General features: G+C 47.2%; 1 protein-coding gene across 7 annotated transcripts in view; it reads left to right on the top strand.

Moving 5' to 3' along the window:
- The window catches only part of SIPA1L3 (signal induced proliferation associated 1 like 3), a 235,445-nt gene that overhangs the window by 85,216 nt on the left and 127,841 nt on the right, over window positions 1–22,388 (top strand). For all 7 annotated transcript variants that reach the window (XM_077853554.1, XM_077853508.1, XM_077853545.1 and 4 more), the window contains one exon: window positions 9,293–9,360. The gene's annotated coding sequence lies outside the window, so the exon portion shown is untranslated. The remainder of the gene's footprint in view (window positions 1–9,292; window positions 9,361–22,388) is intronic.

Below are 22,388 nucleotides of genomic sequence, written 5' to 3'. Positions count from 1 at the left end.
ATGACTTCTCCTTTCTCTTTAGTTCTGGGCTAAAATTCACCTTGGTTTCCCGAATGGTGCTTCTCATCATTTGTGCTTAAAAATGTATTTGTTTGCCTCTTTATTTCTGTCCTTCGTTCTGGACTTCAGGTTTGTAAGGATAGGAACTGTGCCTGCTTTGGTCTGTGTCCCACCCTACACCACGCATAGTGCCCAGCATATGGTAATGCTTAATAATTCCTGAATAAAAGACTCAGTAGACCTCCTATAATTCTTTTAAGGTTTTATTTATTTTAGAGAGAGAGTGAGAGAGAGCAGAGCACGAACTGGGGGAAGAGCAGACTTCCTGCCTGAGTAGGGAACCCGACACGGGACTTGATCCCAAGACCCTGGGATCGACCCTAGCCAAAGGCAGACTTAGCCACCCAGACCCTAGCCAAAGGCTTAATCAGCTGAGCCACCCAGGCTCCCCTATCTCTTATAATTCCTATTTTACCTCCTTGTAAGGCAAAAATGGTGGTAACCCTGTTCTGTAGGAAATTCTACATCTAGCTTTCTGCCTGGTTTTGAGGAGAGATCAAGGGTCCTCTAAAGCCTGAGGGCACTTTGGTAACAGACTTCTAGAGGGATTTCTCTGGTATAGAGGCTGTCCCATTGGCCATCTGCTGTGTAAGACAACAGTATCTTTTGAAAGTACACTTGGCTGCCCGTAGCAGAGACTAGAAATAACACCAGTATAAACTCCATGGAAGATGGTTTCTATCCTGAGTAAAATGTCCGCAGGTTGGCAGCCCAGGGCCAGTATGACAGCTCCAGAGGATCCTTCTATCTTTCTGCTTCACCATCCCTAGCAGAAGGCTTTCATCCTTAAAGTGGCATCATGGTCCACTATGATCCCTGGAGTCAAGCCAATGAGTCTAGACCAGGTGGGAATTAGGGTGGGGGAATGGGCACAGAAGTGTAATCCAGCTCCAAGTCTCTGGTGAGGAAGTTTCCTTCAGGCCCCACAACAACTTCTGCTTACTCTTGTTGGCCACCCCCAGCTGCCAGGCAAGTCAGGACGCGTAGTACTAATTGAGCACCTGAAGAAGAAAGGGAAGAATGGCTTTTGGGTGAGCAGCTAGCACCCAGTAGTAGGTCCATTTCCTGCCCACAGGACCCTGAGTCCTGGAGCCAGCTTCTCCTCACTGGCCTGGACCTTCAGGTTACCTTCCTTCCCTAAGTGGCCAGAATCAGAATCATGCCTTTCTCTGCAGAGGGGGGGGTTTTAAAGCTTTCACGGGCTAGTTTAAAAATTCACTATGTCACCAGCAATAAGAATAATTTTATCTCACCTATATTGAACACTCACCACGTGGATAGGTTCTGCTGTTCACAGAGTAATTTTTGCAGTGCTCACAACACCCCTATTATCATCATCCCCATTTTAAAGGTAAGCAAACTAAGGCACAGATAGGTTGAGTAATAACCCTACATGTTCTTGCTGCTAATAATGTTTTTTTTTTTTTCATTCTCCCCTTTCAGTATGTTATGAATAAGAGGATTAAAAAATAAAGCTTGACCTATTTTGGTAGATTGACCACTGTGCTATCTTCCATCTGATTAGCTGAGATCTAGGGAGTGCTTTGTGGAAAAGCACCCGACAGTCAACCACATTGATGGGCTGTTTTTATGGAGTGCAGGAAGGGGCTTAACTGTTGGCACATCCAGCAAATGGCTGGTGACAGGAGGAAAAAGGATCCACAAGCTAGGCAAGATTTCCCTAGCCCATGAGCCGGGGCCAGCAGAGCACAGTGCTGTTGTGCCAGTGGGCTGGGCTTGGCCCTTAGAATCACAGTCACCCCCACTGCTCTTAGAAGTCCATCAGGATAAAGAAGGCTGTTTGAAATTCAGGTCCTCTGAGGATTAATTGAGACACCAAGTCCTCTCTAGATGCCTGTGATCAGTCATGCCTAGTGGAAATCTCTGATTCCTGAAGTTCATCTCTGAGCCCAGTCCTTTTGAGACACCTTAAATGCATGTGAGTGACTGTTCTCACTCTCCAGGGTGATGGCACAGCACAAGGCTGTCAGAGCCTGGCTGCGGCAAGGTGTTTTAGTTAGGTGAGCATGTGGCTGCAAGTACCAGTCTAAGTGGCGTTGTCATTTCAATACAAATGACATTGTGTCAGGGGTGCCTGGGTGGCTCAGTGGTTGAGCATCTGTCTTCTGCTCAGGTCGTGATTCCAGGGTCCTGGGATCAAGTCCCACATCAGGCTCCCCACAGGGAACCTGCTTCTCCCTCTGCCTAGGTCTCTCTCTCTCTCTCATGAATAAATAAATAATATCTTTTAAAAAAAAAAGAATTTGTGTCAAATGATATGTGATTCAATGGCTTGGCTGAGGGCAGAGCACTGCTCTGACTCTCTTGCCCCCCTCATGGCCACAGATGTCTGCTGCACCCACCTTCCCCAAAGGGGCCAGGGCACCCAGAGCAAGTCCTTCTCTTTTGGAAGAGTAGTGTTCTGGGGACAAGAAGGACTCTCTCAGATCCACGTATCACATCCACATTCCACTCTGGAACGAGGCAGACTAGGGAAGGGATAGAGGATTGTGTGAATGAGTCTCACTCTTTTGGTGAGGAGAATACTACTCTCCTAGAACCCCTGCAGGAGAAACCTTCACCTACACCAACATGAAGATAACGCTCCTGTGTTATCTTCTAGACACTTCTGTCTTTCCTTTTGCAGGCAGTCTTTGAGCCATCTGAAATGGACATCTGAATGTGGACTCAGATGGCTTTCAAGGCTGAGCCCGTTCTCTCAGCTGCTGTGCTTGGGAAGTGGCATTGGTGGTGGCCCTGGAGCCAGACCCACGGGGCTCAAATCCCAGTGGATTTGTGCTATCTACTTGCTGCAGGATCTTGGGCAGGTTACCTCTCTGTGCCTTAGTTTGCTGGTCGGTTAAAAATGGGGATGCTAGCAGACCCCCTTCTCAGGGCTGTTAGGAGGGTAAATGAGTTGATGGTTAACTGAAAGCAATGCCTGGTGTGTGGGCACATCAAAGCAGATCCCTGGTGCTTCCAGCCAGAGTGAGAATTTGCAAGGCCACATTGGTCTGGGAACTCAGCAGGGAATCCCAGACCCGTCAGTGAGGAAGTGAAGTGTGTCACTGAGGTTACCCTCTCTTCCTCTTTACAAGAAATTGCCACCCACTCTCTCAAAATGTCTGATCCTATGTACGCTCCCACCCGCAGTGATGGAGAGCTCCCCTTAGTCTACAACTTCAGTACATCTGGTCATGTCAAAGCCTGCCATACTGGCAGGTCAGCTGTGCGGGAAATGGCCACGCACTGTGGCTTTTCCTCGGTACTTTCTCTGCAGTGGGTTTGTCTTGTGCCATTCTTCTGCAGAATCACTTCAGCTAGGCTGGAGGCAGGACAGCCATGCGGCCCCTGGGACAGTGAAATCCTGCATCATGATGCTTACCCTCTGGTGGCAGGTGGGGGATGTGAGACCCTCTAAGTCAGTGCCCCAGCCTTAGATCTGTGGACTGAATCAGTCAATGAAAGAACTAGGGCTAAGTCGTTAGGGTGTTATTAATAGAATATAGGTCATAGGAGAAAACATGATTAATTGCAAGATGATCTTAGCGGCTGCCATACAGTATAGCTAGTTGAGGACCTAGATTTTCCCAAAGCAAAGTCTTTTCACATAGCAGCGTTTCTTTGTTGGCAGGTGGGTAGAGGCAGTTGAATGAACAGATATTTTCCTAAAGCACTCTTTCAAAGATGGGCTGAGGATGGGTGTAATGGGAATCTTCTCTAAATGAAGGATGATTGAACCACTTTATTAATAGGTGGGTAGGTCCCTGATGCCCCAGTGTGAAGCTGTGGTAAGGTCTAGAAAGGGGAAGGCAGCTTGTAGCAAAAGGCCGCTGTGAGCTGGATTCTATCAGCCACTTACATGATGGGCTGCATGGAGGAGAAAGGTCTGGCTGCCCCTGTCAGTGCTTGGTCAGGAGGGGTGCGTGTAGCTGGGCCCTCTTAGAGGTTGGATGAACACTGCCCAGAGTGTGTGTCCTACTCCAAGACAGAAAACCTAACAGAAAGCTGCCATCTCTGGACACAGGGAGAGAAGAGTTGATAGGTGTGGTGCTAGCCTTTGGGGCTAGTGATCCTGTCCGCTGGAAGAGCAGGTGCCAGCAGGCATAATCTCTGACCCGTCTAATTAGTGGCCACTTCTTTACTTGGTCATTAGGGAGGAGGTGTAAGTGGATAATCCGTTCCATATGAGCTGAGATTGAAATATAAGGAAAGAGGACCTCCTGGGTGACTCGGTTGGTTAAGCATCCGACTCCTGGTTTTGGTTCAGGTCTTGATCTCAGGGTCATGAGATTGAGTCCCAAGATGGCTCCAAACTCAGCGTGGTGTCCACTTGAGATTCTTTTACCTCCACCCTCTCCCCTCCTCTCTGCTCCTTACTATCTGCATGCTCTTGCTCTCTCATAAATAAATAAATAAATAAATAATCAATCATTTTCTAAAAAAGAGAGAAAGACAAGGAAAGGATAGAAATGTGAGGCCCAGAAGTACAGGAACAGAAAGGCCCAGGTGTGCCAGCTGCTTTGGGGTCAGGGGAACAGCACCCTGGCTGGTCGTCCCACAGAAGCACCTCCCACGGAGCCAAGGCAGTAATGCCTGCTTCGTAATGAGGATCAAAACCAAGGTCAGTAACGTGTAAATACTTTGAAATGTGATATGAGACTGGTTTTCCATATGTTATTTTGGAAGGGGAAACTTGTCAGATGCTCCCCTGACAGCCCAATTTTTAAAGCAGAAGAGAGTGGAGCTGCTATCGGAAAATGGGGTATGGGGGGCCTGCAGCCTCCCCCACTGCCTCCCCTTCTCTCTGTAGTGCCCTCCTGGGGCTCTAGAGGGGCCTGGCTCTGCCTCCAGCTAGCCCTGAGCCCCAAACAAGTCATGTAAGCATTCTGAGCCTCAGTTTCCTGATCCATCAAGTGGACACTTCAAAGGAGATCAGTGTTCTTCACCCAGTTCCTACGGACAGGGGCTTCAGAGGCCTTTGACAGTTTTGAAACACAGTATTGTTTGTTTTTTTGTTTTGTTTTGTTTTGTTTTCTGGAGAAACATGACACAGTTTTGTTTTGTCAGCTTCTTAGAAAGGATCATGTTCACCGAAACGTGAAGGAATGCGTATTGATTCCTGAGATCCCTTCCGGTTCCATCAGTCCGTTATTTCTGTTGTAAATGACAGGATCTTGCAGCTCAAACTGGCTTAAACTGCAAAGGGAAGTTAATGGCTTTGAGACCTGAAAGTCCCAGAGCTGGCCTGACTGGAGGCAATACTCAGGTATTGTCAGGAATGCACCCTTCTCCACTTCTGGGCTCTACCTGCTCAGCCTCGACCTCTTCTCCGGTGCCCCGCACCTCCAGGTGGCCGAGAGCCCTCAGCAGCCCCTGCCTTCCATCCCATGCTCTCCCCCAGTACTTCGAGCAAACTTTCCAGGGCCTACTCTGATTGGCCCTGCTTGGACCATGTGTCTCTCCCAGAGCCATCGCTGTGGCTAAGGGGAGGATCCATGGTCACGCTGGGAAGTCAGGCCAGGATACCCTCTCACCCCCAGGTTATGTCATCTGGGATTCTCTTTCTTGGTGTAAATCCTGGGAAGTGAGATCCATGGCCCTGTGAGTGTAGCCTTGTGTGACACACAGGTGGGCCAGCTGCACTGTTGCTCTGGCTTGGGTGCTGGGATTACTAAGGCAACTCCAAGGCCATCCTCCTCTCCCAGGTGGTGTGAGGAGGGGCTCTGGGAGCTCTGGGGTCCTGGCTGGACTGCTGGCCCTGTAGTCCACCTTTGCTGTTGTTTCCCCAACCCCTCAGCATCCTCCTCTCTGCTGTGGCCCTTCCCATGTATGAGGGACCCAGTACTCATGGACTTGACAGCTCCCCCCAGTAGGAGAGACGTGGCACTGCTGCACATCCTGGCTGATGTGCCTTTAAAGAGCCATATACATCACTCTAGAGAAAGGGGGAAGGGGGAGGAATGAGAGTGGCAAAAAAGCAATTTCCACTGTCATTTAAATGGTAGCTATTAAAATTTTACAGGAGTTTTATTGCAGGGGCTTCCTGATGATCCCAGGACATTTTTTTTTAATGGAAAATCTGGTGATAGAGGAAAATATTCTGGGTGCTTCTGATTCCCTCCTGCCCTACCAAGCATCTTGAAAACCACAATTGTCAGGGCTTCATAGACTAGTGTAGGGAAAGCAACTACCCAAGAGACTATTTCTGAGTTTTTAAAGAATATGTGTTTTTCTGTGTTTGGTGTTTCTATGTATAGTAACTGTGTCTAATTTTACTTTGTGCTTTCCGAAATGGCTTGGTAGTGAGCTATGGGAATTGTCAAGAACTGCATTCAACTCTGCCCTTCTGTGTTAATCGAGTCATTGGTTTTGTGAACAAATGGAAATTCAGGTCAGCCTGCTTAAGTATCAAAGGAAGTGTTTGAACTCAAGGCCTGGGACATTCTGTACTGAATGGCTTCAGGTGTGGCTAGATCCAGAGCCTCACAGGAGGTAGCCAGGACCCCGTTTTCTTCTACTTCCTGGCTCTACATTTCTCTGTATTGGTTTTGTCATCAGATGGGCTCTGAGGCAGCTCCACGTATATATCCAACCAGCTAAGCTGGGCCCCAAGAGAAACAAGCCATCTCTTTCCCTGTAGTCCCAGGATGTGTCCTGAGGCTGCTGTTTGTTGAACCTGATCACCCTGGTTTCAACACCAGAGCCACCCTGAGCCATCTCTGAGGCCAGGAGCAGGGAAGAGGAGGTTCAGTGGCTTTACTGCCAGGCCTGGATCATATGACCAGCCTTCCCCTACCCTTACCAACTCATGGTAGAATAGGGTCATTCCCACAGGAATTCCAGCTGCTGAGTGGGAAAGATACGGTTCTGTTCAGGGGACTCAAGGAGGGAGATGGATGCAGGGTGGGCTGAAACTGCCAGTGCTCAGGACCCCTTCCCATACAGCTCACCGCTTCCCATGCACACCAGTTGTTACCATCCCTGGGAACCTGCTCCACCTTTATTTTACCCTATCTCGAGTCTGGCTTTAGCATTTTTTTTTAAGATTTTATTTATTTATTCATGAGAGACACAGAGAGGCAGAGACATAGGCAGAGGGAGAAACAGGCTACCTGTAGGGAGCCCAGTGCGGGACTTGATCCTGTGACTCTGGGAGCATGTCCTGAGCCGAAAGCAGACACCCAACGGTTGAGCCACCCAGGCATCCCTGGCTTTGGCATTCTTGATCTCAGGTCCATGGACCCTTCCATCCAAGGATGGAATTCAGAGGATCATAAAGTTGGCTGGGGAAAAAAGTTACATCTTTATTTCCTCTGCCATCTGAAATTTAACGTTTCCTTTCCTTCCGAATGAGGGCTGCAAGCCACACTCTATTGGCAATACCTGTGACTGTGTCACCACTAGAAAGTAAAACTGTTTCCATATCACATTATAATTGTTGCAGATACTGCAAAAGATCATTTACATTCATCTATTTCTAAATTACTCTAGTTATTAAACCCACACTAGGATCTTGTAATTTAAAGCATTCATAAAGAAGCAGGAATATTACCATATCTCAGATTAGGTTTTATTTTACACACACTTTGATATCTTAATATAATTGGTTTCCTTTATAACCTTGTGTATTGTATTTTGTTTACTTAAAAACATGATTCTGAGGGGGCACTGGGTGGCTCAGTAGTTGGCTCAGGTCGTGATCCCAGGGTCCTAGGATCTAATCCTGCATCAGGCTCTCTACAGGGAGCCTGCTTCTCCCTCTGCCTATGTCTCTGCCTCTCTGTGTCTCTCATGAATAAATAAATAAAGTCTTTTAAAGAAGAAAATAATAAAAACATCATTCTGAGAAGGAATCCACACTCTTCTTTAGCAGGCTGCCCTCAGGGGTCTGTGGCTAAGAACCCCTTTTGGCTTCTCTAGGAACCCCTAGGGGCAAGATTATTGAAGATATCCTGATTCCTAGATTCTGGAATGTTGGCTAGCTGCTTGTTAGGTTTTCTTCCTGGGAGCTTCTTGAAGGCGCTGGCTGGAATTTGAACTCAGCCTTGGTGTTTGGGTAGCATTTGGACATTGTGGTATTGGGGAAGTGGGGCAGAGAGGCATCGCCAGCCTGTAGTTAGCTGTCTTTTCATTGACCTCCTTGACCGTTGGCCTAGCCATGTGGTCAGGAGCGAGGTCTAGGACCAGGCTGCCCGGTTTCATCCCAGCTGTAATACACTTCTGACTGGCTGGGCAGTGTGTGCCTCACTTCCCTCTTCCATAAAATAGTTGAAATCGTAGTGTCTATTTCTTAAGGTTATTCAGAGAATGAAATGAGTCGGCATGTGTCTACTAGGACAGAGCCTTGGCACATAGGGAACAAGAATCTAACTTAATGGCCATTCCTTATAAAAGGGTTCTAGATTATCCCCTCAGATCTCATCTCCCTGCCTTAAGTACCTGATCTAAACTGAAATGTGAGGGTGAACAGTACAGACAATGGCTGCTCGGCCTGGAGACATTCACTCATCATAAAATATCCGTATAGAACAACTCTACTAAATATTCAAAAACATAACCATATAAAGTTTTCATGAAATATCCATTCATACATGAACAACCATTCTAAATATTTTAAGACATAAATTAATAATATAAAATTACAGGTCAGAACAAGTGCTATTTCTCCACTGCTCCTCTGCTCACAGTTATCTGAAGGAAATATCCTCATGATAGCCTTCCACACGCCCCTGTCACCTCCCTGCCCTCACCTCCCTCCACTTGTCCCGTCACTGACCTGGTGTCAGGCACACGGGCCTCCTGCTGCTCCTAAAATGCCCCACACACATGCTTTGCCTCAGGTCCTTTGCAATGGCCATTCCTGTGGCCTGGAAGGGTCTTGCCCAGATAGCCACACAGTCTGTGTTCCTCCCACAATGAAGTGTCACTTCTCATCTCAGGCTGGGAAGCAGCAGGCCCATCACTACGCTCACCCCACTTACTTTCATCAAGACACCACTACTCCCTGGCTCCACATCGTGTATTTGTTTATTGTCTTCCTCCCCCACTGGATTGTCTACTCTCTGAAGACAGTGACTTTGTCCTGGTCGCTGACATACCCTTGGGTGCCGAGCACAAAGCAGGTATTCAGTGAGTATCTGTCACGGGAGTGAATTTGTGAATGACAGAAACTGCGGCAAGAAGGTTCAGGTTGGCCAAAGACATAACCTCATGTTGTTCTTCTCCATAGATGCACAGTCTTTGACATCAGATCCCCTGGGACCCTCAAGGAGCACTAGTGCCCGGAACACACTGAGGGTGAGTACATTGTGGCTGTTTGTTGGCTTCAGTTGTGCGGCTAGTGCACGTAGGCCTCTCTTATTTTTAAAAGTCACTTAAAAATGCATCGAGGGAAAAATGGAGGTCTCCTTCACTGTCCTGCCTGCCACCCGCAAATGTGACATCCTCCCTTGGAGGTAATTACATCACTGGTCTGGGGCATTCCTGCCAGAGCTTTTCTGACTCATGGCCGTCCCTACTTCCACTTGTGCACATGTCCCCAGTTTGCAGAGTAAAGGCAGAAGAACCCGTGCTGCATGCGGCTGCTTCTCCTGCAGGTTTCCCACTGTCCGCAGTAGCGGTGCATCCTGGAGATCTTTGCTCATAGCAGACATCAGTGTAGCACTTTTTTTTTTTTAATTCAATTTTAATTTCAATTTGAATTCAATGTACTTTTTAAAATGTACCTGGAATGAAATTCACTGTTTGGTGTACATTTCTTGGAGTTTAAGCAGATGCATTCAGTTGTGTAACTACCAATCCCATAAGATACAGAATGACCCTCTCACTGCCCTTTGCAGATGTGCTGCTTCCCTACAGGCTGAATTCCCTACGTAATTAAAATGTATACGTACAGTGAATACTGGTGATGTAAAGATTTTGAGTATGTTATAATTAGGTTTCTGGGGTTTTTTGCTAGTGAGCATCCTCCTTTGTTTCTTTGGCATAGACTAAACAGTGGCGTTCCAGTTGATAGTGGGGCATTCCTAAGTGAGGACATTGACCTTCGTTGGCAGGCTGCAGTGAGGGTGCTTGGGAGCAGTGGGAGTAAGGGCATTGTCTGATTCTTGAAGCACCAGATGACCCTAATAGTGTGGAAAGTGGAGACAGAAGATTCTGGCATCCAGACTCTGCACACAGGGAGTGCTGTTGGCTGAGTTGGAGGGAGTCAAACTTTGGGAACTGAGTGAATCTGGATAGCAGCTTCTCTCTTGGCTGTTTGTAGGGTCTCTTCACATTCCTTCATCCTGGCCTAAGGCTCTGCTCACATACCTAGAGTACATGTTTGTGGGACAGTCTCAAGGGGCCGCATTTTCACCAAAGAATGCTTCTTAGCACAATTTTTTATTAACTTTTTTATTTTGGGGGTGCCTGGGTGGCTCAGTCAGTTGAGTGTCTGCCTTTGGCTCGGGTCATGATCTCAGGGCCCTGGGATCAAGCCCTACATCAGGCTCCCTGCTCAGTAGGAAGTCTGCTTCTCCTTCTTCCCCTGTGCTCATGCGCTTTCTTTCTCTCTCTCTCTCTTGCTCTCAAATAAATAAATAAAATCTTTAAAAAAACAAACTTTATTTTGAAGGAATTTTGGATTATAATAAAGTTACAGAAAGTATACAGAAAATTCACGTATCCACCCTTCATCCAGTGTCCCCTACACATCGTTACCATCTTACCCACCTTGGCATAACCACCAGAACCAGACAGTGAGCACTGGTCCAGTATGATGAACTAAATCAAAGGATTCAGTCACGTTTTGCTACTTTGCTACCGATGGCTTTCTTCTATCCCAGGATGCCATGCTATGTTCAGTTGTCCTGTCTCCTCCATCTCCTCCAAGCCGCAGTGGTTCCTCAGTCTTCCCTTGTGTTTCTGACCACAACAACCAATAGGCATTTAAACACCTTCTGTTATGTTCTGTGTACTGGGACCCTCAGGAATGAACTGAACAGAAGCCTTTCCCTCCGGGAACCGACATTCTGCTAGAGAAGAAAACAGCAGACAGACAAACAAGTGAATGGGGTGGGGATGAGAGCTACAGAGAAGAGTGATGCAGGAAAAGGGGGCTGCCTGGGAGGAACAAGCGATTGTAGGCGAGGTAATCCAGGAAGGCCTCTCTGAGGAGGGCCCCGAATGGAAGTAGCCAGGCAGGTGCCCAGCCTCACTTATCCCCGGCCGGCCGGGGGAGATAGAAACATATTATCTCACTTCATAACACAGTTTCGGAATCCTGGCAAGTAGGACAATGTGTTCCCTTTCTGTGGAGCAGCCCCTACTTCGCTCTCGCCCTTTGTCCCCCTGTGAAAATGCCAAGTGTTGCCAGATCTTCTGATAATCTTTTCCCCAATAGAAGGCAGAAATGAAGAATTCTTGCTAGTCCCATAAACCCAAATTATGTTACATCAGATGATTTTTAGTGATTTGTGTGGATGAACATATTTTGTTTACATTGTATTTGCTATTATTAGTTTTTAACTTTTGCAGCAAAAGATGCCAACTTTCATTTCGGTAGTAATGTAGATTCCTTTTTAAATATATGTGTATGTATATACATACATACACATATATAAGTTAAAAATGAACTGGTTTACTAGGGCATCTGGCTGGCTCAGTCGGTGGCGCACACGTGACTCTTGATCTTGGGGTCATCAGGTCAAGCCCCACACTGGGTGCCAAGATTACTTAAAAAGAAAATTTTTTAAATAAAAATGAATTGGTTTAGAGAAAATATCAAGTAAATAGTGGCACAGATGGGACTAGATGCAACTGAAAAGGAAGAGCAGAATATGGTGATGGAGGCTTGGGAAGCACTGTTCCAGCCCAGTCTCCCACTCTTTCTCTCTAGGTCAGGGGTTCTCACCCAGGGACCTAAACGAAGGTTGGCAAACTATCACTGTGGATGTGTGCCCTGAGCCATTTGTGTTACGGTGGGTGCATCAGCCAGGAATGCTTTTAGCTGCAAGAACAGAAGACCCAACTCACAGTAGCTTAAACAAATGAAGATTGATTCCTCTCCCATAATAACCAACTCAAAAGTACTTGGCTATGAGATTAGTTCAGGGGCTGAGTGGTGTCCGGCCTAGAGCTTCTTGGATTCACTTGGCCTTCCCCTTGTGGTTGCAAGGTTGCTGCTGTGGCTCCAGCCAGAACCAGGAGGAGAAAGTCAATCCCAGCAGCATGAGTTTTCTGGTCGTGAACTGCTTGAGCACTCTCCCCAAAATCCCCCAGAAGATTCCACTTATATCTTACTGGCTGAAATGTGTCACCATGGCCTCCCCTAGCTCCAAGGAGGGTGGGAAATTTCATTTAGGCTTTCAGCCTCTCCTGGGGAAGAAGCCAGGGGAAAAAGGACTTGAGAATGTCAGTTGGGTTAGCCAACCAACAATGTCTGGCTCCACAGGGAAAGAAAAACAATAATCATTAATGTTAATGGGGACTGACTCTGTGCCCGGCCCTTCCTTGAGCACTTGACGTGAGTGATCTCATTCAACCCCTGCACTGGCCCTATGAAGTCGCTGCTGTGATCTCCCCACAGTAGTGACTTGGAAACTGAGACACAGAGTGGTGATGAAGCCACTTACCAAGTAGAGGAGCCAGGGTGGGGACCTTTGCAGTCTGTCTCCAGAGCTTTTGCTCTTGGCGCTGTACTGTGTTGCCTCATAAGAGGCCCTGGGGCCCCAGACTGCTGGCTGTATGACCTGAGTTTAAATTCTTCCAGCCCGGGAAGAATGGGACAGCAGAATCTTGCTTTGGGCAAGTTTCAGTCATTGCAAAGCTTTCTTGTGAATCACATTCCCTCCATGTGACCACCTCACCTCTCCCTGGTTCTGCTCTAGTCCTGGTGAGTAGCACCAACTACATGTCTTCTTCCTGGCTTGCAGATAGATGGCTTTCTCCTTTGGCCTCCCCTTTCCAAACAAATGGTACTTTGGTGCTTTTAATTCATCTTCCTGGAATGAGGCTCTGGCCTTGTTTTCTTTCTTGGGGTTCTGCTGGGCCGATTCAGCACACATTTAACAGGTTCCTTCTCTATGCCCATCCCTGCAATATAGTGGCACGGGGAGGCAGGCCTTCAGTGACAGTGACAGCCCAGAGCCATCAGGGCTGTATGGGGGAAGCCCAGGGACTGGTGGACCACCAGAGGAGGTGCCTGGCCAGCCTGTAGGTCAGGTGGGCCTCCTGGAAGCAGCTTTTTGGGCCTTAGAGGAGGAAGAGATTCATCAAAGAGCAGTTTCTCCTTCTCCGTCATGTCCCCTTTCTTCAGTGAAACTGCCACTAAAGCTCTTCGAGAGAGAAGAATCTTCCACCCCCTTCCTCTGTAAAATGAGGGGTTTGGACTCACACATTGGGCACTTCCCATTTCCTGGTCCCATGCTGGGTGCTAGGCTTACAGGGATGCCTTCCTGGAGAGACAGTGTTTTGGGAGAGCTCTGTAGGTCAACTGCCTGGAGTGATGAGAGTTCTAATATGGGAAGCCACAGGGCTGAAGAAACTTGGAGAGGACACCAAACCCTGACTTGGGGTTTCAGAGCAAGCTTCTTGAAATCAGAATGGCAAAATAAAAAATGGTTTGACATGGCAGAGGGCACAGGCTCCATCCAGAATCCACCTAGGTCCAGGGTAGGGAGGGCAACCCGGGAGCCTTCTAACCCTTCCCAAGTGACTGTGGATCTCAAATACTTAGGCCAGTGCCTGGCACAAAATAGTTACATAATAGACAAGATCATGGTCATCGTGGTGGGTGGTGGCTTATACGCGTTAGCCTTTATTGTGTGTCAGAGGGTGGGCAGCTGAATCTCCAGCCTATAAGGTAAGAAGCCCTCACTGGTCCCGTTATGATTATTTATTTACCAAATATGAGTGTTTACCCTGTGCTGGTGTGGTGCCGGAATATAGCCGTGCCTGGGAACAGGACTCGTCCATCCGAGCCTGGGCCAGAAATCTTGTGGGAGCAGAGCAGAGCTTCTCTGGTGTGTGTGTTGGAAACCCACTGCTATTGGCTTCCCAGCCCTTTTCCAACTCTCTAGTCCCAGGGCCTTTCAGCACTGGCCACTAGCGTGCAGGCTGCCCTTGACCTCTGTGGCCAGAACGCATGGATGCTCTGCTCAGCCCATCAGCGGAATCCCAAATTAGACCTGACAGTGTGATTTATTCTCTGGGATGGAGCCGGGAGGGCAGAGCCCCAGTGGGTGATTCCGCGGGAAGGTTGTCAACCCGAATTAGCCCAGGTCCTTTCCTGCAGCCTTGCTGCTTCAGCTTCCTCTAGCTAATCGGGTTTTCCAGGCTGTTGCTGGCTTCTGGGCAGCCTCCTCCCGTCCCCAGGGGCTGAGACTTGGCCATGATCCCTAAGGAGCTGTGTTTGATGAGGACCCCGAGGCAGGCTCTGTCTGGAGGGAGTGGGCTCTCTGGGTCCTTTCATCCCTCACATTAGGAATTGAAAGTGGCGATTCCCCAGGGACTAGTTGTTCTGTCCCCTTCTTCTCTTTTCCCCTCACTGAGATTCAGTTCTGGCCAGAGACGGCATCGCCTTCCTCCTTGCCTCCCATCTGTGGTCACGATTCTCTTCGTCTAGCTACCTGCCTTCATTCCCAGGAATGCTAGTGATAGGCAAGATTCTGCTGCAGTAACAGGTTGATCCTGAAATCCTAGAAGTTGGACACAACAATGTCATTTTCTTACTTGTGACACAAGGCAGGTCAGGTAGGGGGTTCTTTATATTGTACCTCAGGACACAGGTTGATGGAGGCTCCTTTCTTGAAGTCTCAGGACTACAACACGTGGCCTCCAGGGTCACCACGTCAGGACAGGGAACTAGAGAGTCACATAGCAGCTATCAGATGCCAAGGCTCTGGGGTGACACTGTTCACTTCCGCTCACACCTGGAACTGGTCACATGGCCCTGCCTAACAGCAGGGGGCTGGAAACAGGGTGGTAGGTGGTATTCAGTGAACAGAAGTGTCCTGGCCACAATAGTCAGGTGTGGCATTTATTCAGCACTTTCTGTGTGCCAGGCTCTCCAGGGGTTTGGAAATACAAAGAGGTCCCCACCTTCCTGGAACTCATAGTTGAGGCGGGGAGGGAGGGGGACCAGAATCTAAGTAGGTAATTACAGAAACAGCTGTGTGATTGCATCTGCGCTGAGTGCCCTGACGCAGAAACCAGGAGGGCATATCCCAGGGGGGTGATGTTTGGAGAGGCCCCGAGGCCTTGAGGGGAGACCAGGGGGATAAGACCTTGGTGGAATGTGAGGGAACCTTCCCAGCAGAGGGAACAGCATGAGTGAAGTTCTGGACTGGGAAGAGCTTGGTTCTGCGAAGGAGCTGGAAGGCCAGTCTAAGTGCAAGTCCTAAGTGCAGGTCAGGACGGGAGAGGTTGGGAGGAGCTGGGGATTTGGAACACCTGCCTTTTGGAGCTGTTGCAAGAACTGAGCTCAGTTGTTTCAGCAAATACCGAGTTCCTGCTCTTTGGCAGGCAGCATTTCAGATACGAGAAACAGAGCAGTGGACAGGACACACGAACGTCCCTACTGTTGGAGAGCTGGCAAGAAAAAGAAATGAGGTGGTTTTGCCCGGTAAAAAAAAGCCTAACCAATAAACAGGGTCCTTTAACACCAAGGGCAGAGCATGGGTGCTTTTGGCTGCAAATAACAGAAAAGCCCGTTGGTGCTGCGTAAGCTGTCAGGGAATGGATGGGCCCCCCAACTCCCAAGTCCAGGGATTTTTCTGGGCCTGAGATTTGGCAGCTCAACAGTAATATCAAGGACCCAGTTCATTCTTCACAGCTCTGCTGTCCCTGATGCTGCCTTCACGTTAAGGCAGGCCCTGACCACAGTCCTAGTGTGGCACTTAGGGACACTGGGCAGTCTCAGTTGGGAGCAGAAGCTTTTTCAAACTCCTGTGTGCCCCAGGGACCTCCACTAGCTCACTTTTGTGGGTAATGAATTGTAGGGTGGTGGGAGGGCAGGGAGGAGGATGGAGGCTGCTAATCCAGATGAGAGACTGGAGAGAACAGAGCCAAGGTGAGAACATTGGCAGGCAGGTGAGGAGGTGCAGTGCACAAGGCTTGCTGATGGCAAGGCTGCTCGAAAGAAGGAATGCAGAGCAACAGACGTGGACTCATACAGATGTCCACCTTGCACTGTGGCTTCTTCCCGTAAAAATCATGGTCCACATTTGCATTTTACAGGCTCAGAAATCTTGCAGGAAAGAATCCTGCTTCTTTGGCTATGGGACCTTTTATTTTCTAAAAGACACCTAATAACACATTCTACCAAAAAATTGGAAAAATTTTGCTTTATGCTTCTCATTCTCCTCGCTGCATATTAGAGTCCTGTGGAGAGTCTTAAGAAACCCCAAGGCCTAGACCCCACCCTAGACCAGTTCGTTAGAATCACAGAGGGTGGGACTGGGTGTGGGATGTTTTTTTTTTTAAAGCTCCCCAGATGTTTCCAGGGTGCGGCCAAGGGTGAGGACTACTACTTTATCGGGTCCTTGGGTGAGCTTCACATTCACAAAGCTGTATTGTTTGCATCTCTAATTATCAAAGTAATACTTGAATGTTGTTTAAAAAAAAGAAATGAAAGGACCCAGATTCCTCCAAGATGATCACATTTGCAAACTAATATGTTCCCCGTTTTTTGTTTTTGTTTTTTAAGATTTATTTATTCATAAGAGAGGCAGAGACACAGGCAGAGGGAGGAGCAGGCTCTGCACAGGGAGCCAATGCAGGACTGGATCCTGGACTCTGGGATCATGACCTGAGCCAAAGGCACATATATGCTCAACCACTGAGCCACCCAGGTGCCCCTCTTCCCAGGTTTTTTTTAAATACTTAAAAAACCACCCATGCCTTAAAATAAGGTGTTTTCCATTCTCTTTTTTAAGAGACTTAAAAAAGTCTCTTTGAAAAGTCACTGAGGGCAGCCCCGGTGGTTCAGTGGTTTAGCGCTGCCTTCAGCCCAGGGCCTGATCCTGGAGACCCCGGATCGAGTCCCATGTCAGGCTCCCTGCATGGAGCCTGCTTCTCCCTCTGCCTGTGTCTCTGCCCCCCACACCCATGAATAAATAAATAAAATCTTAAATAAATAAATAAATAAATAAATAAATAAATAAATAAATAAATAAAAAGTTTTAGAGCCTACTTGAACTGTGTAGGGATTATAGATGACATCAGCTGTCTACTTATATTTTGAAGTTTCTTAACACATTTAGAATCATGATATAAAAGATGCTGAAATCTAAGTATTGCTTATTTCTTCTCACATATCACAAAGCACTGTTTTACTCTTTACAGGCATCCTTATCACAAGAGTCACTTTTCAGGCCATTTATACATATTTCCAACATCCATTATTTCCATCTGAAAGTGTGATATGGTACTTCTTGAACTTATGTATTATGTTTTCACCGGAAACTATATCTCAAGTCTCAGGAACCCAGTCCTATATCAGACTGATGATTTTTAAAAAATTCTTTTAGTTGTGCATTGGTGGTCTCTAAAGTATAGCCACTAACTTATATGTTACATTTAAAAAAATTTTTTTTAAGATATTTATTTATTCATGAGAGACACAGAAGGCGAGAGGCAGAGACTTAGGCAGAGGGAGAAGCAGGCTCCATGCAGGGAGCCTGATGCGAGACTCAATCCAGTGACTCCAGAATCCAGGATCATGCCCTAAGCAGAAGGCAGTTGCCCAAACGCTGAGCCACCCGGGCGTCCCACGTTTAAAAAGTTTAAAAAACATGGGATGCCTGGGTGGCTCAGCAGTTGAGCTTCTGCCTTCAGCTCAGGTCGTGATCCTGGAGTTGCTGGATCGAGTCCTGCATCGGGCTCCCTCCAGGGAGCCTGTTTCTCCTCTGCCTATGTCTCTGCCTCTCTCTTTGTGTGTCTCTCATGAATAAATAAATAAAATCTTTTAAAAATAATAATAAATAATAAAATAAAAATAAAATAATAATAATACTAAAATAAAAAATTTTTAAAAACAAACAAAACCCTAGGGGTGCCTGGCTGGCTTAATTGATAGAGTGTGTTGACTCTTGATCTTGGGTTAGTGGGTTCAAGTCCCATGTTGGGTGTAGAGATTACTTTTGAGTAAATAAAATCTTTAGAGAAAAAAAGACTAATATTTTTAAATAGTTACTTAAAATGAATAAATGAATGTTTGTGAACACATAAAAGTGGTTACATAAGCACTTGTTTTTGAGTCAATCAGACTAATCATTCCAGTATGAATAAAAAATGTCCACTGAGAATTCAATTTCATCCAGCCCAGTGGCACTCTGCATCAAGACAAGTTTCGGCATTACCTTACACACAGTTTTTTCAGTTTCCAAAATTCTAGTTTAATGCCTTTCTTTATATTGTAAGACTTTTATATCAATTAGCTTGTTTAAAATAAATGAATGTTGTTTACAATTATTTGTCCCTATTCCTTTGTAAAAGAATCTTTAAAAAGCCTGTTTAAGTGACTTACAGCTCTTGGAATTACAGGTCAAGCCCTTGGGAATATTTTCTGTTGTAACATATGTCTCCTATATGTCATTACAGAAACCAGCATTGTTAAAGTCTTTAGGTGCTAATGGGGCTTTCCCAAATAGCGCTCTGTTCAAAATAAGGTAATATGAAAACTCTAAAACACAACTCTTATTTCTGAGGATCATTTTTGGGAGAAAATCTTGCTTTCTATCTGGGCAGATCTTGGATTCAAAGTAAGTTGGTTAGGTTAAACATACAGAATTAGCTCAATGCATTTGACTTTCCTGCCACAAACAATGATTAGCTGGAGAGCCTGAGTTCTCTGACTTTCCCAGCTTTTAATCCCATTTATTTATTTATTTATTTATTCATTCATTCATTCATTCACCCATTCAAGCATTGATTAATTTCCTGTCAGCGACCCTAAGAACTGGCATAGAAGATTATAGTAAAAATGGCCTGTGTTGGGATCCTAGCCCTCCAGTACTACCTGTGTGATTGCGGCCAAAGCATTAACCTTCCTGTGCCTCAACTTCCCCCCATCCATAAACCAGAGGTGGTTATACTACATATCTCAGGAGTCAGGGATTTCATACAGATCCGCGATCCCAGGTGGAAAATGATCTAAACTGACAGGTTATCATTGCTGCAGAAATAGCCATGTAAATAGATGCTTCCCCAGACCTTGCCAGGGCACACACAGGTTCTTTTGCCTGTCTAAAATCCAAATTATCCAGAATTCCAAAACCCATCTGGCCTAAGAGGTTTGGAAAGGCACTTAACTTAGCATGGTGCCTGGCACATACTAAATGCTGTGTTAATGGTACTCATTTATTATTATTATTATTTTAAAGTGCACACCTCTCCTTCCTTGGTCATCATCATGGAAATGCAAATGATAACCACAATGAGACACCTTTACACACCCCCTCAATGGCTAAAGTAAAAGACAGCACAAGAGGAGATGAGATGAGGTCAGAGAATTCTGTAGAAAGCCTTGTAGGGACTGAGGCTTTCTCCTAAATGTATAGTGGGAAGGTTCTGTGCACAAGACAGACGTGATCTGAGTCATGTTAGGAGTCCCTCTGGCTGTGTGTGGGAGCAGGGGTGGGAGCCAGGAAACCAGGGAGGAAGCTCCTGCCAAGTCCATGGTCCAGGCAGGAGATGCTGTGTGGCAAAATCGGCAGATCCTAGTATTTTCAAGGTGGGGCTGACAGTAAGCCCAAATGGACTGAGGGTGGGGGTTGGGGGGCCAGGGAAGGATGGCACTACAATTATGGCTCCGATACCAGGTGAATAGTGAAGACATTGGATTGGGTACCATATGAGTGGAGGTTTGCAAGGAGAAGGCGAAGGTGGCATGAAGAATTGAGAATACACCTTTAGGTCTATTAAAGATAAGATGCCTTTTAGGCAGCTGTGCAAGCTGGCAAGGAAGCAGTTGGATATTCAGGTCTGGAGTTGAGGGGAAAGGTCCGGCCTGCAGAAGGAAAAGTAGGAGTCCTCGGCAAAGAGACAGTATTTATTTTTTTTATTTATTTTTTATTTTTTTTTTTTTTAATTTTTATTTATTTGTGATAGTCACAGAGAGAGAGAGAATGAGGCAGAGACACAGGCAGAGGAGAAGCAGGCTCCATGCACCGGGAGCCCGACGTGGGATTCGATCCCGGGTCTCCAGGATCGTGCCCTGGGCCAAAGGCAGGCGCCAGACCGCTGCGCCACCCAGGGATCCCAAGAGACAGTATTTAAAGCTAGAAGACCAGACGGGATCACCAAGGGAGGGATGTTGATAGAGAAAAGAAAAGCTGTCTGGAGTCATGGTGAAGAATCAGCAGAGGAGGCTGGGAAGAGGGTGTTGGAGGAAGGGGAAACCAAGGGATCACAGAGCCCCTGAGACCAGGTGAGGGTAGGTGACATGAGGGACAAGTGGCTGATGGGAACAAGTTCAAGAGAGGGCTTTGAGGGGCTTAGGGGTTTTTTTTTTTTGTTTTTAAAGAACAGTTTCACATTTATAGAAAATTGACAGGGGCACCTCAGTTGTTGAGCATCTGCCTTCGGCTCTGGTCATGACCCCAGGGTCCTGGGATCGAGTCCCCACATCAGGCTCCCTACAGGGAGCCTGCTTCTCTCTGTCTATGTCTCTGCCTCTCTCTGTGTGTCTCTCATGAATAAATAAATAAAATCTTTCAAAAAAAGAAAATTTATCACAGAGTCATCCCCACCTCACAATTTCCCCTGGTCTTTACATCTCGTTTGAGTCTGGTGCATTTGTCACAACTGATGAACTAATGGTCATTATCATTAGCTGAAATCCCTCATTTGCATTAGGGTTCACTTCACATTCCCCGCACTGTGTGACATGGATCCACCATCACAGTACAGGACAGGCTAGTTTCACGCTCCACCTGTTTGTTCCTCTTGCTCTCCCCTTCTCCCTGCAACACTGATCTTTCTCTGAGACCAGGCCTTGTGTCCACCTCCCCAGCAGATGTGAGCTGTGTGAACATGTAGCCCCGTGCATTCTGTTTGTTGCTCTGTCTCTCATGCTCAGGCCACCACAGCAGACACAGTAGTTGCACACTAAAAGGTGTGAAATTAGTGTCTTCTCCAACTGGGGAAGGGTTAGAACTTGAAGGGCCCTTGGAATCAGTGGCTATCACTCCAGAGTGTGGCAAAAATGTGTCCTACAGGCCTGCGCTTCTGTACCTGGTGGGCATCTTCCCTCCTCCCCCGCCATGGGTGTTAGGGGGAAGGAATGATCGGGAACATCACCTGGTCAGGTGCCCCCAGACTGGCTATTTACTAAGTGCCTGATCCCATGGCAGGACTCACATGGCTTCCCTGCCTGTAAAATGGGATGATAGTATTGACCCCAGGGAGCTGTTGTACGGAGTCAATGAAAGAATGCCATAGGACACTGTAGGTGTTAATAAATGTGAACCGTTGCTAAAAGTAACATCATTACCATTCTTCTGACGTCATGGCACTCACCATCTAGTGGGGGATATAGATATCAAATAATCACTCAGATGACCACATCATTTAACTGGTAATTAAACTCTAAGGAAAAGCCAGGGTGCCTCAAGAGAGTAGCAGGGCAAGAGATGAGGGTCTTATGCGAAGCAGGGGGATGGGTTTGGGAGAGTCCGAGAATACTTCCCTGAAAAAGCGACCCACCAGCCTAGACTTGAAGGATTACTAGGAACTCACAGGGGTGAGGCATCTTGGGGAAGAGAGAAGAGCTTGTATGGAGGAACATACAAACATGTTGGAGGAACCCCGTGTGCCCCAAATGAGGAGAGGGGGCTGAGTCAGCAGGTCTGTCATCTTGAACCTGGTGATCAAGATTTGGACTTTCTTCCCACAGCCCCTGGGAGCCACGGAAAGGTTTTAAGGAGAGCAGTGATACTGTTCGGTTTGGTTTGGTTTTTTAACTCCTCTGTGTCCTTTAAAGGCTCAGTGTCCCGATTCTTTCCCCTAGGACAGTTTGTACCGGCTGTTACCAGCCAGAGGTCAGGGTCAGACGCCCCAGCCCTCCCCTGGCATGCAGCCCCATGAAGCATGCTATCCTCTGGCCACTCAGTGTGTAAAGTTGAACGGAGGTTTATGTAAGGAGAAGGTGCCCTGGTTCCAGACTCATGAGTCCCTAGGAAGGAAGCAGCTGGCCAGCCTGTGCCAGGCCACAGGGAGAGCTACAGCACAGCTCCCAGCAGCACTGTAGCCTCTGTCCCGGAAGGGCTCTGGGCCTTGCCTTCTCAAGTGAACTCTTCCTCTGAGAGAAGGGACCCAGCCTACTCCCCACAAAGATTACCTCG

Source organism: Canis aureus, chromosome 1 (genome assembly GCF_053574225.1).
Source record: "Canis aureus isolate CA01 chromosome 1, VMU_Caureus_v.1.0, whole genome shotgun sequence".
In the NCBI taxonomy this organism is placed as follows: domain Eukaryota; kingdom Metazoa; phylum Chordata; class Mammalia; order Carnivora; family Canidae; genus Canis; species Canis aureus.
This window is presented reverse-complemented; position numbering and strand designations above follow the sequence as displayed.